Source organism: Miniopterus natalensis, chromosome 7 (genome assembly GCF_054644295.1).
Source record: "Miniopterus natalensis isolate mMinNat1 chromosome 7, mMinNat1.hap1, whole genome shotgun sequence".
NCBI classification, from domain to species: domain Eukaryota; kingdom Metazoa; phylum Chordata; class Mammalia; order Chiroptera; family Miniopteridae; genus Miniopterus; species Miniopterus natalensis.
The window spans coordinates 11,367,983-11,386,396 of record NC_142087.1 but is presented as its reverse complement, the minus strand read 5'-3'; positions in this window follow the sequence as shown (position 1 = coordinate 11,386,396).

The window sequence follows — 18,414 nt, the reverse complement described above, 5'->3', positions numbered from 1 at the left end:
TGCTCACTCAAGGGGGGCTTGGGTCAACTGGCAGGCACAGAGCAGAGAGAAATACCCCCTACACACCCCCACCACCAGAACAGAACTATGCACCATCTTGCTGCCTTATTTCCCCCCCATGAACCAGCCCAGACGAGCCACTACTCAGCAGCAGCAACAATGATGACAGTGAGACGGGGTGACCCCGCCCCGTGATCGTTCACTTGTTATCTCCTGCAGTCCTTGGAGTCACCCGGGGCAGCTGTGCTACTGTTTCCTTTTGCAGATGAGTAAACTGAGAGGTGAAAAGCCTTCATTAGCAATAGCAGAGAAAGAGTTAAACCCCATTTGGTTCCAGCACCTGCCTGGCTCCAGCTGGGGCCCTTGTTCCCTGACCCTAGGCCCCCTTGTCTCAGGTGGGATCCGGGGACCCAGGCTGCTGCCCATGACACCTGGCACTGGCATCCTCTCCAGTGGCATGAATGAACTGGCTCATGAATATGCAGGCTAGCCCCGCACTCAGAGCACTCTCTGCTAAATCTGATCACAATGCTGGATAAATTAGGCGGCAGGATAAATGTATTAAAAAACACGGTCGGAGGAACATGCTGTTCAGGGAGGGGTCTGGGAAGGGGGAGAGAAGCAGTGGGAGAAGCTCCACCAGGCGCTGCCAGCCGCTCCCAACAGCCTGAAATGAAGTTCCCTTCCGTGGGGGAGGACCCTCCCCCATCTCCACCCTCCCCCAGTTCCTATGGAAACAAGGAGCCAGTTTAGGAGGGAAAATGCCTGGGGATGAGCAATATGGGGAGGGACTAAGAATAGCAGCTGGGCTGCAGGGGACAGGTGTCCACAGGGACTCTTTCCTGACATGGGGTGAAGCGGAGGCCCTGGTCCAGCCCAGCACCCCCTCAGGCCCCTGGCAGCATCGAGAGAGGGGGTGTGGGGACAGAACCAGGTGTGGCCAGGCCCAGGGTCAAATGCTGGTGGTGTCCTTGGGTAATAACATAATCCTAACAGCAGCTAAGCATCCACCAAGCACTTATTCAGAGCCGCACAATGAGGGGAAGGCACTATGGCATCTCTGTTACAGGGGAAGTGAAACTCAGAGGTGTGAAGTGGCTTCTCCAGCATCCACAGGTGGGACGGGTCCAGGCAGCCTGGCTCCAGGTCTCTCTCTTAACTGCACTACACGCCTGCCGTGGCACCGCGCCATCATAATGCTGCCTTCCTCAGGGCGAAATCTTCTTCCTTCAGCAAAGATTGACTGAGTGGCTACTACGTTGCAAGCACTTATTCTAGGCCCTGGGGATGCAGCCAGGAGCAGGACCAAGTTGCTGCCTTCAGGGAGCATATTCCTACTGGATGGAGTTGGGTGGAGTACAGAATCCCTCTCTGGCCCAGACAGGGGGTGGCTTCCAGGGTCCAGGCCAGAGAAAGAAAGGTTTTGGGAAACCAAGGACAGACTTGAGGGCTTCTGTCAGAGCTCAGATGATATGGAGCCTGATTAGAGTTTGGCTGTGTGACAAAGGTGAGCTCTAATTCCAGCTCTGCCCCCTGCTGGCTGCGAGGCCTTGGGTTGAGAGAGTTACCTAACCTCCTTGCACCTCACTTTCTCATCTATAGAATGGGGATGGCAGCAGACCTACTTCCTGTGAAGGGTGAGGTACTACATTTAAGTACTTGGGACAGTGCCAGGCATGTACTGAGTGCTCTTCTGTTAGCTACTGATACCTTTTATTGACCATTCGGGTGAGAACCTGCTCTCCCCATGCTCCTACCCCGAGCTAAAGGGCCACGGTGGGCCTCTGCTCTTTCTCCAAGCCCCTCTGACTCCAGTTTCCCAGAAACTGCTCTCCTGGGTGGAAGTGGGGGGAGGCCGACAGGCTCACAGGCTGCTGCCACCCTGCCTTCCACGATCAGGCTTGGGCACGGTGGGTGTTTTTAGGGTTTTTTAACCCTCACCTGAGGATATGCCCACTGATTTTTAGAGAGAGGGGAAAGGAGAGAGAGGGAAGGAGAAAGAGAGAAACATCAATGAGACAGACGATGGACTGGCCACCTACTGTACAAGCCCCGACTGGGGACTGAACCCAGGACAACGTTCCCACCAACCGAGCCACACGGGCCAGGGCGTGTGGGCGTTTTTAAGGGAAGCACACCGTTGCCCACCCACCACTCCCAACAGCCCAGCACAGAGGGGGAGGAGGGAAGAGGAAAGACACCACTGAGGGGTGAACACCACCTGAATCAAGTGACAAAAAGGGGTCTAGGCGGGGCAGGGGAGCTTGGCAGAGGATCCTGATCAAAGAAATGCCTCCCTGGCCAGTGCCACAGAGCGCGGAGCATGCTGCCTGGGCCACCGCACTGCACCTCCTCGCGCGGCAGCTCCAATGGACTCTTTTTCATTTCTCAGCTGCAGTTGACATTCAATATTATGCTAGTTTCAGGTGTACTGCACAGTGGTTAGACATTTATGTAACTTATGAAGTGATTCCCCCAATAAGTCTAGTACCCACCTGGCAGCATAGTTATTACAATATTATTGACCATGTTCCCTGTGCTGTACTTTACATCCTCATGACTATTTTGTAACTAACAACTTATACACCTTAATCTGTTCACCTTTTCCACCGAGCCCCCCAGCTCCCCTCCCATCTGGCAACTATCAGTTTGTTCTCTGTATCTATGAGTCTGTTTGTTTTGTTTGTTTTTTAGATTCCACATATAAATCTAACATTGTAACTCATCACGCAGTGTGGACTGGCTCCATCATACTCTAGAGGGATCAGTAAACAGGAACTCAGTGCGCAGCAAGAGCTAAAACAGAAATGCGTGGGGGGAGGGGGGGCTCATCTCCAGCTTCCGTCCTGATCGTTTGGCCTCCTCACTGTCAAATGCACCCGCCATGCCTCCCAGAGCCCTTGACCTCTGCCAGCTAAGGGTGCCAGGCTTGAGCTCAGGAATGTGAGGCACATGGACAGCCACGAAGGGCTGTATAATCTCAAGGGATGATTGGAGCTGCCTGCAAACTGTTCTCCCAGCTGGAAGGTCTGACGCAGCCCCTTCTGAGCTGACCACTAGGAAGGTCTTTGTTTAGGGGTGGGGAACATTTTTTCTACCACGGGACATTTGGATATTTATAACATCATTCACAGGCCATACAAAATTATCAACTTAAAAATTAGCTATGAAAACAGCTCCTAGATTAATTGAATTTTGAGTCCCGCCTGTGGTTGCCTTGGCAGGGCCAGATCAAATGATCTAGCTGGCCATATGCAGCCCGCAGGCCACACGTTCCTCACCCCTGTAGCAATCAGCCTGGAGAGAAGGAGACCCAGCCAAGTCCCCTGCCTAGTTCCACAGACGTTGGGTCCCTCTGGTAGTCACCAGCAGAGTATGGGCCCCTATGCCAGCTTGGTGTTCAGACTTAAGGTCAGAAATGATACAGTATCAACAGCAGAAAGCCCCTTGGCCCAGAAATTCCTCTACTATCAGCCTAAGGATGGATGTGGACAGAAGCAAAGGTCTCCTCCAAACATGTTCATCACAGAGCTATTCATACTTGAGCAAAATCAGAGATCTGCTCCCCAACAACAGGAGTGGTTATGCCCAGGTACATACACACAAGGAAACACTATGTGGCTGACAAAAGGGATGCTGCGGATATAAGCTCACTGACACAAAGGGTCAAAACGTTACAAAACAACATGTACGGTGGAAACACATTATATGTGTATGTGCATATATTCACACACACACACACACACACACACACGCACACATGTATCTGGAAATACCCAGATGTTTTATAGCAAAATTCTTAACCAGGTCTCGGTGGTAAGAATTAGGAAAACTTACAAAGTTTTTTTCTTATCTGTATTTTCTAATTGTCTTTATTACATGCTCATTGTAGAAAGAGAGAATAGAGCTATAATTTTGCATTTATCTTTTTTTTAAGTGGAAACACTTTGACCAGTAATTCCAATTCCAGGAAGTTGTCCTCAGGAAATAATTAGGATAAACATGAAGATTTAGAAGACTAAACGATGCCCTGTTTCTCATAGGGGAAAAACAGACACAAGGTAAAATGTTCAGTCGGGATTGGTTGAATAAAGAATGTTGGAGAAATATGCAGGATGCAATGCAGACACTAAAATCATGTAGAAGTGCAATTGTTGAGTAGAACAGATGTTTGTGAATATATGATTGGAAGAAAAAGACAGGCTTTAGAATATTACGTACTGAGTCAGCTGCTCTTTCTATAACATGTGCTTGGTCCAAAGTCTGGAAGGATATATGGATGTTCAGACATTAATGGTGGTTTCATTTAAAGGACTTGATTACAGGTGATCTTAATTTTCTTCCTTATATTTTCCTGATTATTTTACAACAAATATGTATTATCACATAATTTTAAAAATTATTTAAGGAGGAAAAAGAAATAATCTATTCTGAGAAGCCAGACAGTGAGAAGGCAGTGAGTGGTGGGAGCTGGACCCCACACTCCCCTGCAGGGCAGGGAGGGGCTGAAGCACCTAGGAGAGGCTGGGATTGGAGCAGCCAACTCTGAGCAGGAGACTCCCAGCGCCAGTGCCAGCTAAGGAAGCACCCCGCCCACCCCCCCAGGCCTGCTCTCTGCCATTCACCCTCTGGAATTAGCTTGCAGAGACTGTTTAGGAAGCCCGTGGGTGGTTGGAAACAGCTTGTGAGCAGAGCTGGAGGCCGGCTGAGAGCTGCGGAGAGTGAGTGCCCAGAGAAAGACAAGGCAGAAAATAAAGGGAAACCGGTACCTTTTCCCAATTTTCTTTTTTGGTTTGATTTAAAAAAAACAACAGTTCTCTGGAAAATCCTTGCCTTGGTCCAAATGTTTCCTCCTCTGCCTTCCCTCATCTCCTCCAGGCCTCAAGAGAGGAGCCAACTCTAAGCCTGTGAGGCCGGAACCAGGATTCTGGTCTCAACAATACTACCAACTCACTGTGCAACCTAATACCACTGGCTCACCCTCTCTGGGCCTCAGTTTCCTCTTCTGTAGAATTGGTCTGGAATGGACTCAACATTCCATTCCCACTCTAAAACTCGATGCTCCTGGGATTCCATCTCAGGAGCAAGGCAGGTGGACCAGATGTGTCCAAGGCTTCTTTACAGCTCTGAGATTCTGAGGTTTGTGCTTTGAGATCCTTGAGAAACTAAGATATGCTGGCAAGAGCCTCTGGATTCGCAGTCCATGGTTCTAGAATGCAATAGCATTAAACTGCTAAGATTCTAGTCCAGGTTCTAGCCAAGGGGCTGCTCACTGTTCAATATCAAAGACCCTCTCTCCCCAACCTGAACCTGGCCATCGCCTGGGCACAGAGTCTCACAGTCTTGGGCCTCTGTAAGGGAAACACGTGGGTTCAGACCCCAGGTGCCTCCTAAAGTACATGTGGAGACAACAGCTCATGAACATGGTGCCCTCACCGTGTGCCAGGCTGCAGAAAATAAGCGGCCATTTGTGAGCTGAGCCTCTCCCAAGCCGCAGCAACAATCTCTGTTTATTCACCACCCACTCTGTGCCAGGCCTGGGGCTACAGAGATCACTGGATCCATGGGTAGTATGTTTATACCCACTCCCCAGATGGGAAGCTGAGGCTCAGAGAGGACCAATGACTTACCGAGGTCACAGAGCTATAAGGTGGTAGAGCTAAAACCTGAACCCGTATTAGCTGGCTTAAGAGTCCCGCTGAAATGCTCTGCCACCTCCTGCACACCCCCGCCTTGGTGATGCCGCCACCCCCACCAGAGGCAGAGTCAGCCGTGGAGACAGGCAGGAAGAGGCTTCCATACATCAGGCTTCCAGAACAAGGACCCCGTGCACACCCGCCCTGCCCACCTTCCCCTTCCAGGACGGCTCAGCAGGCTTCCCGAGTGTGTGGGGCCGTGCTCATGCCTGCATGCACGCCGGTGTCTGTGTGGCTCCCGGGGGTGCGTCTCTACCTCTCTGTGTGGGTGTTCCTGTGCATGACGTGTGTGCGCATCTGATGTGTGTCAGCAGTTTGGATGTGGGCGCTGGTTGTATTTGCTTCTGTATGTGCTACTGGGCCTACCCTTCCTTGAGCGTGTGAGACAGATGAGTGTGAGAGGGAAGCAGGGTGCTTCAGAGTTCCATGGCTTGGGCCCCTAAAAAGCTGCTTGTCCCCTAGGTATCCCCTCATTTTGCCAATTTGAACCCAGAGCCCCCAGCTCTCACACTCATTGCTTTCCTTGACTCTGACATCCACCTGGTGGCTGGATGCGCCACCCAGCACCATTGCAGGACCTCAGGTCAGAGTAGGGTCTCACATCAGCCTTGGCCTTGGTCCATGGAGGACCAGTGAAGCCCCTGCAAAAAAGCAGCTGGACACATCCAATAAGGGGTTAATGCCCAAAATATATAACGAACTCATACAACTTAACAACAACAAAAACACCAAACACTCCAATTGCAAAATGGGCAGAGGACCTGAATAGACTTTCTCCAAAGGGGACATATGGATGGCCAACAAACATAAGAAAAGATGCTCAACATCGCTAATCATCAGGGAGGTGCACCTCACACCTGTCAGAATGGCTGTCATCAATAAATTACAAATAACAAGTGTTGGGGGGGACCTGGAGAAAAGGGGACCCTCATGCACTGCTGGTGGGATTGTAAATTGGTACAGCCACTGTGGGAAACAGTGTGGAGATTCCTCAAAACATTAAAAATAGAGCTGTCATACAATCCAGCAATTCCACTTCTGGGTATTTAAACAAAAAAAACAAAAGCACTAATTTAAAAGGATATATGCTCCCCTATGTTCACTGCAGCATCATTTACAATAGCCAAGATGTGGAAGCAGCCTCGGTGTCCATCAATAAATAAATGGTTAGAGAAGATGCCGAATATTACTGAGCCATAAAAAAGAATGAAATCTTGCCTTTGCAACAACATGGATGGACCTAGAGGGTATTATGCTAAGTGAAATAAGTCAGACAGAAAAAAACAAATACGGTATGATTTCACTTACACAAATGGCAGTGGGTAGGGGAATGAAAATTAAAAAATAAAAAGGCAGCTGGGTTCCAGGGCTCCTGGTCCTGAGCCCAGCTGTGTGTTTATGAACAACGTACCTTCAGCGTTGGGACTCCCCTTTCCTCTGCCCTGAATCAGCTCTGCTAATGCCCATGTTTGTCTTTGGGGGTGGTTTGGGAAGAAAGTCCTAGAAAAAAGATTTGTGGTCTAAGAACTGAAAGGGAACTTCACAGTGACCTAGAGAAGTTACTCTCCTGGTGGATGTCTGTGTGAGCCCCATTACATGGCTTACATTTTACTTGCATACCTCTGGGAATGGAGAACTCACTACTTTAAAAGAGCTCATTCCATTCTGAGCAGCTTTGACTCTCAGTTCTACCTCATGCTGAGGTTTTAGAGCTGCCTCTCCTAGCTTCACCGGACCAGTGTCTCAGCCCTGCCCTCTGGGGCCCATGAGGCTCACTTTGATCATTCCTGCTGGGGGGGGGGGGGCAGTACAAAGCCTTGTAGGGACCCTCAGGCCAAGAGGCTGATTCTGAGGCCAGGTGAAAGGTCGAGAATCCTCAGAGAACCCAAGCTGAACAGACACAGGGAGGCCGAGGTTTGATCACTCTGCTGGGGCTGATCTCATGGCTGGGGAGATGAGAGTCCTCAGTCCTACCAGGCCATGGATGCGGGTGAGGCCACCAATGCCCGAGGGAAGCTTGGGGGTGGCTACCCTGGCTGGGCCGGGGTCAGGATCTTGGAGACAGCTCTGGGATCTGAGGAGATTTGGGAACTATGGCCTGGAGAGACAGGGGTGAGTATATAATGTACAGGAGATGGGAGGGGCTGTGACCCCCTCCACAACACAAGACTGGCCACCGGGTGAACAATGACATGTGCAGGGAGCTTGGCACACGGAGGGGGCTTCATGAGCACAACTGTCTGGATATTATTCACCCCTCACTTGCTCTCCTCCTGTGTGCCAGGCCCAGGGCTGAGGGGGTGACTCCGAGGCAAAACAGGCACAGCCCCCACCCCTGCTTTGGAATGACCAGGCGAAGGGGGCACAGGCTCAGCTCTGGCATGTCATTGTAACCCAGTGGAGCCAGCACACAGGTCCTGGCTCCAGAAGCAGTACACAGGAGGTGCCACAAATGTCTTCAGCTCAGCCCCTGCCCTTCAGGGACAGGGCATTGGGGTTTCACAGGAGCCTGGGGCAGAGGAGAAAACTGTCCACAGGTCAAGGTGGGGTCAAGACTCCTCGCAGGCTTGCAGAGCCACGGCTTCCTGGGGGAGCCAGGCTAGGTGTCAGGCCCTGCAGCAGCTCTGGAGCGTAGGACAGGAGGTGAGGCCACAGGAACATTGTCCCCGACTGAGTGGCGTCATCCCCACAGGGCGCTGCTCTAGGCTGGACACAGGGCAGCTTAGACACCAGCCCTGACCCGAACATGTTAGGTGACCTTAGATAAAGCCTTTGCCCTCTCTGGGCCTGTCTCCCTGCTGCTCTAAGATGAGAACTGGAGCAGGAGAGACAAACAGGTTTTCTCTCCCATGCCAGCCCACAGTGTGCAGAGGCCCTGGGACACCGCACTGAGAAGGAAAGAGGTCATGATCAGAGCCTCATCTCTTTCCAGGGGGAGCGACAGGAGTGGCAGCCTGTGTGCTGGGACACACCCTGCCTGGGTCGGAAAATCACTAGCTACTGCATCTCCCCCACCCCCACCCCAGGCTTCCTAGTTTTCTGTGAGTCCATGCGCCAGAAGCCTCCTCCAGTACCCCTCAGGGTCTCACCTTGCCCCATGGGAGGCATGAAACATGTTGAGCCTCTGTCTGAGGAGCACCCAGGGCATTGTGTGCTGTGGCCCAGCACAGGCTCCTGAGGCCACTGAGCCCAGCGGGCCCACTGCCAGTTGCACAGCCTTGCTGCCTGGCCAGCTCCCCATCACCTTCCCCTCCAATGGATTCCGAGAGATGACCAAGCCTGTGTTCAGTGGACCGAACAAGAGTGAAGGGTCTGAGTGAAGGCAGGAAGGACTGCACTATGAGTGATGTGCACGGAGGGCCTTCCCTCCCCTCCCCCGCTGTGTCCCAGATAGAGGGCAAAGTAAAAGCAGGCACCACCGACCCTGTGCACCGGGCACTTTCACATTCTTACGCCATTTGCTCTGCACTCTTATCTGAGAGGTGGCTATGACCCCCCCATTTAGCAAACAAGGAAGCCATGCCTCAGAGAGGCTCAGTGACTCCCCTAATATCATCAGGGGCAAGGCTGGATTCTGGAATGTTCCAGGACCCAGGTGTTTCTTCTTCCAGCTAAATGGCCATCTGCTGGGTAATATGGTGATAAGAGTGCCACACCGGTGGCTCAGAAAGACCTCTGATGCAGGCCCAGCAACTCCTTCACTGCCTCACTTGGTCTCAGTGTCCTCACCTGCAACACTGGATAAGTCTCCATCTGCTCTCTTGGGGCTCCCACACAAACCCCTACCCTGCCCCATGTCTGGTGCCTCGCCTTTGAGACACACTCAAGAATGAATGAGTGCGGGGCCAGGCCAGGTCAGGGTCTCATAGCATCCGCCTCTAATCCAGGCAGGTCAGTTCTCCTGCCAGGGGTGAACCGAGACCCCCGTGGACTAGAACACAGTCCTCCAGCCACACAAGAATATAGTAATGCAGAAAAGTTGCAATCTACTGGGTTGTCAATGTGCTTCTGCTTGGCTTGTAGTGTTGTTTTTAAAAATTCTGAATTTGTTGCCAACATTTAAAAATAGAGAAGTTTTACATAAAAATCCAGATTTCCAGCTTCTCTTAAAAAACTGGAAGCTCTGACAAGTCTGCTTTGAATTGGCCACCCAGGGCAGGCGTTGGGGAATAGAGATGTGCTCTCCGTCCACTCAGCCACGTGGCTGCCGGAGCCCTGTTGGCATCTGAGGTTGCCTCCTCTGGAGCCAGGGGTAAGGCCTTAGGCTCAGGAGTCAGGCTGCCTAGGTTAATTGAAGTGCTTCGCTCAACTACAGTGTGACATTGGGAAGTTTCTAACTTCTCTGGGCCTGCTTCCTCACTGGCAAAGTGGGGATTCCCATAGTACCTCCTTCGCATGGATGCTGCAGGGCTTCCAAGAGCGAATGTATGTAAAGCTCCTGCTTTGGTTTAACCGCTGCCTGGCACATAGCACTCAGTAAATGGCAGCCATGGTCATCACCACCACCCCCCTCTCCTGACAGGCCAAGAAATCAGAGGCAGCAGCAGCAGTGGTGCCCGATGCCTGCCCCACCCCCTCTGGTCCACCCATCCTGGAGCTCTCCCTTGGCTGCACACGTGCTCAGGGGAAGCAGCAATCCTGTCTGAGTGATGCACCCCAAAACAACAGATCAATAGCCACTCAGTGCTCCAGCGCCATCGCTGAGGCCCGAGGCACCGTCCAGGCTGCTGACCAGTGGGTTCAAGCCTTTTTCCCTTGGGCATTGAACAGCTCACTATGTGACCTTGGTCAAGTTCTTTTTCTCTCCTGGGATCTTGGTTTCACCAACTGCAGGATGAGTCTGTGGTCTCTAAGTCTCCTTAGAACTCTGACATCTTAGGAGTTCCGCGGGTGGGCAGGCAATGAAAGCCAAAGCCTCACACTGCGGGAATGAATTAATCAGGAGTCTTTTGGCTACAAGGGCAGAAACCTGTGGCAAAAGAATTTAAAGGAAAAGGTACAGTATTTGTCTTTCTGTGACTGGCTTATTTCACTCAGCATGATGTCCTCATGGTTCAGCCATGTTGTCGCATGTTGTAGAATTTCCTTTTTAAAGGCTGAGTAATACTCCCTTGTATAGAGAGACCACATTTTCTTTTTTTTCAATCCTCACCTGAGGATATTTTTCCATTGCTTTTCAGAGAGAGAGAGAGAGAGAGAGAGAAGCAATGACGTGAGAGAGACACAAGAATCCGTTGCCCCCTTCTGCACATGCCCTGACCAACACCAGGGATTGCAACCGAGGCACGTGCCCTTGGCTGGAATCTAACCCAGGACCCTTTAGTCCAAGGGCCAACACTCTAACCACTGAGCAAACCCAGAAAGGGCCCACATTTCCTTTATCTACTCATCTGTCAATGAACATTTTGGTTGTTTCCCCATCTTGACTATTGTGAATAGTAGGAGGTATCTAAACTAGTCAGAGTCATAGAATCAAAGAATGGAATGATAGTTCCCAGTGGCTGGGGGAGGGGTAAGTGAGGAGTTAGTCATCAATGGACACAAAGTTTCAGTTAAGCAAGATAAATAAGTGTAAGAGATCTAATGTATAACATTGTACCTATATTCAACACTAGTGTATCATACGCTTAAAAATCTGTTGGGGAGGTAGATCTCATGTTAAATATTCTTAACACAATAAAGTAAAATCTAAACACTGAAAAAAAGTATTGTATTGGCTCATGTAGGAGGAAGCCTGGGGATTGTGGGCTGTATGAAGGGCTGGATCCGGGTGCTCCAGTGACGTCGCTTCTCTCAGCTCTCAGCTCGGCTTCCTTCTGGGTTGGTCTCCATCTCTCTGGTGTAAGGCACGTTTTGTTTTGTTTTTTAATGGGAATAGTGGGCCCTGTTAGGTGCAACTGAAAGTCCTCTAGCACCGTAACTCCAAAAGCAGGTGGCACCCCTCTGCATCTTCTAGATGCTAAGCGGCCTAGCTGGAGTTGTGTGTCTATCCCTGTGGGTGGAAGGATGGGGTTAGGTACTGTGACTGGCACTCCTACCAAACACGAAAAGGAGTAGAAAAGGTCTTTCTCAAAGCAAAGGAGGCCTCGCAGCAGGGGAGAGACAAACCGAAAAGAGTTGTCCCATCTACAGTATCAGCAGCCAGAGCCAGAGCTTTCTCAGAGAGGGAGGGGGAATCTTCCAACCAAGAACATTTATGCACTTAGCCCCACGCCTGGAGCAAGGCGGTGCAGAATCACCAGCAAGTGATTCCAGCCCCTGAGAAGCAACAGGAAAAGCGCTGCCCACCACCAGACCCGACACCAAGGGCCAGCGGGTGAGAAGCCTCGGGTGGCTGAGGAAGGGACAAATATGGAGGCATGAGATGCTGTGTTAGGGCTTAAACTCTGGAGAGAAAAGACGAAGAGCAGATGCTGAAGGTAGGAATGGGGACGGATTATGTGGGGCTGAGGAAAACATGGTTTTGACTATGGCAAAATACAGAATAAGAAAGCACAACACGCTGTGAAAAGCCAGCACAAGACAGAGGTGAATGTAGATTTCATCCTACCAGGCCAGGAACGGACTTTCAAGCATTAAACAATGAGATGAGCCAAATGAAGATGGAGCTCACCAGGTGTGACACAATGGAAAGCATACGTTTCAAAGCAGCGTAAAATTAAAAGGCAAATTGCAGGAAATATTTCTAATATTAAGATGTACTATGATAAGATAAATGCATATTTTTAAAAAACACAAAGATCCAACAAAAAAACAAGCAGAGGACCTAAATGAGCAATTTCCAAAAAACAATGAACAATAGAGGTGTCGCCAACAGAAATACAAAGGATTGTAAGAAAATACTGTGAACAACTATATGCCACTAAGCTGGACAACCTGGATGACATGGATAAATTCCTAGAAAAATACAACCTTCCAAAACTCAATCAGGAAGAGTCAGAAAGCCTAAATAGGCCAATAACTGCTGATGAAGTTGAAGCAGTAATCAAAGGGCTCCCAGCACACAAAAGCCCTGGCCCCAATGGCTTCACAGGGGAGTTTTACCAAACATTCAAAGAAGAATTAACACCTACCCTCTTCAAACTATTTCAGAAAATCCAAGAGGAAGGAACACTTCCAAACTCTTTTTATGAGGCCAGCATTAGCCTAATTCCAAAACCAGATAAAGACACTACAAAGAAAGAGAATGACAGGCCAATATCTCTGATGAACACAGATGCTAAAATCCTCAACAAAATATTAGCAAGTCAGATCCAGCAATATATTAAAAAGATCATACAACATGACCAAGTGGGATTTATTCCAGGGATGCAAGGCTGGTACAATATTCACAAATCAATAAACATGATACATCACATAAACAAATTCAAAGACAAAAATCACGATCATATCAATAGATGCAGAAAACACATTCAATAAAATCCAACACCCATTTTTGATAAAAACTCTCAGCAAAGTGGGAATAGAGGTATCATACCTCAACATAATAAAGGCCATATATGGCAAACCTACAGTCAACATCATACTCAATGGGCAAAAACTAAAACCATTTCCCCTAAGAAGAGGAACAAGACGGGTGCCCGTTTTCACCCTCTTATTCAACACAGTACTGGAAGTCCTAGCCACAGCTATCATACAAGAAGGAAACATAAAAGGCATCCAAACTGGAAAGGAGGAAACAAAACTGTTATTATTTGCAGATGACATGATATTGTACGTAAAGAATCCTAAAGACTATTAGATTTAATAAATGAATTCAGCAAGGTAGCAGGATACAAAATTAACACCCAGAAATCAATGGCATTTTTATACACCAATAGTGAACTCACAGAAACAGAAACTAAGAAAAAATCCCATTTACCATTGGAACTAAAAAAATAAGATACCTAGGAATAAACTTAACCGAAGATGTAAAAGACCTTTACTTGGAAAACTACAGGACACTGAATAAAGAAATAGAGGAAGATAAAAACAAATGGAAAATTATACCATGTTCGTGGATTGGAAGAATTAACATCATTAAAATGACCATACTACCCAAAGCAATCTATAAATTCAATGCAATCCCTATTAAAATATCAGCAGCATATTTCACAGATCTAGAACAAACACTTCAAAAACTTATATGGAACCAAAAAACACCCCAAATAGCCACAGCAATCCTGAGAAAGAAGAACAAAGTTGGAGGGATCACAATACCAGATATCAAGTTATACTATAAAGCCACTGTAATCAAAACAGCCTGGTACTGGCACAAGAACAGACATATATATCAATGGAACAGAACAGAGAACCCAGAAATTGACCCAGGACATATGGTCAATTAATATTTGACAAAGGAGGCAAGAACATACAATGGAGTAAAGAGTCTCTTCAATCAATGGTGTTGGGAAAATTGGACAGATACATGCAAAAAAAATGAAGCTAGACCACCAACTTACACATACACAAAAGTAAATTCAAAATGGATAAAAGACTTAAATGTAAGACATGAAACCATAAAAATCCTAGAGGAAAACATAGGCAGCAAAATCTCAGACAATCTCTCATAGCAATATGTTTACCAATACATCTCCTAGGGCAAGAGAAACTAAGGAGAAAATAAACAAATGGGACTACATCAAAAGAAAAAGCTTCTGAACAGCAAAAGAAACCATCAACAAATGAAAAGGGAGCCCACTGTGTGGGAGAACATATTTGCCAATGACACATTGGATAAAGGGTTAATATCCAAAATATATAAGGAACTTATACAACTTAACAAAAGGAAGACAAGCAATCCAATTAAAAAATGGGCAAAGGACCTAAATAGACACTTCTCCAAAGAGGGCACGCAGATGCCCAAGAGACACATGAAAAAGTGCTCAACATCACTAATCATCAGAGAGATGCAAATTAAAGCTACGATGAGGTATCACTTCACACCTGTCAGGGTGGCTGCCATCAACAAGTGAGTGAATGACAAGTGCTGGCGAGGGTGTGGAGAAAAGGGGACCCTAGTACACTGCTGGTGGGAATGCAGACTGGGGCAGCCACTATGGAAAGCAGTATGGATTTTTTTTTTTCAAAAAATTAGAAATGGTGCTGCCTTTTGACCTAGTGATCCCACTTCTAGGAATATATCCTAAGAATCCTGAAACACAAATAAAAAAGAATATGCGCACCCCTATGTTCATAGCAGCGCAATTTACAATAGCTAAGATCTGGAAACAGCCCAAGTGCCCATCAGTAGATGAGTGGATAAAAAAGCTGTGGCACATTTACACCATGGAATACTATACAGCTGTAAAGAGGAAGGATCTTTTATCCTTTGGTACAGCATGGAGGGAACTAGAAAGTATTATGCTAAGTGAAATAAGCCAGTCAGAGAAAGACAAATACCACACCATCTCACTTATATGTGGAATATAGTAAACAAAATAAATTGATGAACAAAGTGGATCCAGAGACATAGAAGCATGGAACAGACTGAGGGATCTCAGAGGGAAGGCAGGGAGGGGGTATGGGTGGGGAGAGATTAATCAAAGAACTTATATGTTTATAAGCATAACCCATGGACACAGACATTGGTATGGGGAAAGCCTGGGTGTGGGATGGATGTGGGGTGGAGGGGATCAGTAGGGATAAAAAGGGGACATCTGTAATATTCTCAACAATAAAGATAAATTTTAAAAATAAAATAAAAATAAATAAAATGCGCCACGGAGACCCCCAACTCCACATCCCAACTATTCCTTCAGGCTACTAGACTTGGGGTGAGCAGAGCTTACTGATCCCCAGGGTAGGGGTAGCTGAGCAAAGGATATGCATTAAATCAGCCCCTCAGGGGCCTCACATCTGGCAGCATCTTTCACTAAAGGAAATGCCTTTGCAGACTCCACAGGAGCTCTGGTAGGACAGGCTGGGAGAGGACTCCACTCAGGTGCACCCCAGACTGGCCTCCCTTCAGTGGCCCCAGGGGTCCAATGTGCCAGATGCCTCTCCGCCTCCTCCCACACGCAGGTGCCAACTCCCCTGAGCCTCGTTGGGCCAGATAGGAGCACACAGGGTCTGGGAAGGAACATTAGCAAGCGGTTGCGAACCAGGAGGCAGATGGGCCTGCCCAGCACCCTTGTATGTGGTCCATGCTGCCAGTCGTCAGCTAGCAGCCTCGGATCCACTGGTAATTATCACAGATTATGTAAGTGCCCTTACTAAGGCGAGCGGCATGTTGGCAGGGCAGTGCTGGGCTCGGACAGTGGGCTGGAATTCTGGCTCTGGACCAGGTGCCTGGCTCTGCTAGCCTGTGCCTCGCGTCTCTGAGCCTCCATTTCCTCGTCTATACGACGAGGAATGACAAGACCTTCCCTGAAGACCTGGCACTCCTCCTGAAGGAAGGACCACAAGCTCAGCAGTGAGAAGAGAGGCAGCACTCCATGCTACCTTGGGTTAATTGCCTCCAAGTCCATGAAAAGTTCCGCGGGGGAAGTGGGCGCATGAATGATTCTTGACCAGCACAAATTAGAAACATTAAGTGGGACCTTCCTCATTGCCATTGGCAGCAAGACCACCCACACAGGTGCTGATGGTGAGACCCTCTGCCTCACCCACCCTTCTCAACAGAGCCCTCTTGAGTCCCCACACCCCAAATTCTTGTGACAGCCCTCCCAACCCTTCATCATTGCCCCACCTACCCAAATGGATATCTGGGAACAGGAAGGGCTGATAGATCCCAGCATGGTACAGTAGAGAGGGGACTCCTGAGGTAGGGGAACCCCAACGAGTCCGTATTCTGTTCAGATTCTGAGATTTCAGATAAGTGGGGGTTACCAGGCTAGAAGGACCCTTGAAAGACATCCAGTCCATCCCTCACCTGAATCATGAATACGGCCCCAGCTTGCACACCTGTATTGCTCTGATCACTGTCATCTCTCACCTAGACGAGTGCACTAGTCTCCTATGGGTCCCTCTTGCTCCCGCCCGTCCCCGTGCAGTCCCTGTCCCACACAGCAGCTGTGATCCTGTTAAAACTAAAAAATAAAAATAAATAAAATAAATAAAAACCTAAAGGCAGATCATGTCACGCTTCTGCTTAAAACCCTACAATGGGTCCCCATTTCACTGTAAAATGCAACGTTCTGACAACAGCCCCTAAGCTCTGGGTAATCTGATCCCTCAGTAACCTCCCAGGTTTCCTCTTCCTCTCTCAGCTTATTGAACCCCAGTGTTCCTCCAACACACCAAACACGCTCCCGTCCCAGGACCTTGCAGGCACTGCTCACTCTGCCTAGAACAGATACCCACATGGCCCACTTGTTCACCTTCAAACCTGTGCTCAAATGTCACCCCATTTAAACTGCACCATCTCCCCTCACCCTGCCAGGACTGTTTCCCTTATCCTGCTCCACTCCCCCCCAGAGCATTTCCTATAACTAACACACTCTATATCTACTTATTATGCTATTGTCTGCCCACCCCCCAGAATGTAAGCTCACAGGGGCAGGCACGCAGCAGGTATTGGTTGGATGAAGAAGGAACGGAGCCGACCTCTGCCTCCCTGTAACTTACCCTCGCATGGGTCCCCCCTGCACTGAAGGACGCAGAGCCCTCTTCCTTCTGCCCCAGCTCTCTGCTCTTTGGTGAAGTCCTGCATTTTTCTCCCACTGCCTCTCACGCGAAAGCTCCCTCTCAAGATGTGACACCATCTGTCAGCAGCTCCCTAAAAGTGTAGAGCCCAGACTTGAGGCAGGTAAAAATGTTTAGAGGGTGACAGAGGGAAAGTGGGGCGATGTGGGGAGGGAAGAAGACAAGAGACCTGGGGAAGAGAGACAGGCAGAGTCTCTCCTACAGGCCATCTGACAGCGGGGCCCTCCGCTGAGGAGCTCATGCTCCTCCTTTCCCCCCACCAAGCATTTCAACTGACAGCCGAACAACCCTCAGGAACCCTCACTAGAGGTGAGTGGTGGATCCAGGACACAGGACAGGAGGCCTGGCGGGTGGGGGAAGGGCTGGACACTACACTCCCCCTGCAGCAGGGAACAGGGGACATGATTTCTGGCTCTCATCCCACCTTCTGGGCAGGGAGGCCAGTCAGCAGCAGAGCCCAGAGTTGGGGGAAGAATGAGTCCTCAGATACCCTGGACATAGAAGGGCCTAGAGGGTTTTAATGAAAACAAAGCCTATCTGGGCCAGATGCAGTGAACTCTAAGCTGAGGAAGGGCCATGGTCAGCAGGGGCTGGAGAGATGAGGCTGTGGGGAACCCCAGGACCAGCAGGGGGCTCAGGGGCGCCTCCCAGCCCCCCTCCGCTTTAGCTCTGCAGACGGACCCAGTCACGGCCGTGTCCTCGGCATACACTCTGTATTTCCAGCCTGTCTCGGTGGGGGGCGGCATTTCAGTCAAGCCAAAGTCTGATTAGTTGGAGAGACCAATGTCTCACGGCGCCCTGGGAACGTTAAATAATATTTGCAAGGGGATGACATTGGGGAAATAATGGCCGATGGTAAGAGGCAATCAGCGGCGGGATCTCCTCTACTGCTCAAGTGGTGAGAAATTAGAGCGGGGCTCTGAGCAGCGAGGGTTTGTCACGGGGACAGCAGAAAGGGTTGGAGAGTCGCTGCTGCTGCTGATTCTGTTAATAGGATAAAGCAGTCTTGCAAATAGGAGCCAGACCCCAGGAGGCCTGCATGTGAGGGGATTTAAAAATCAGGCCAGGTCCTGCCAATAGCTGTGCTTTGAGA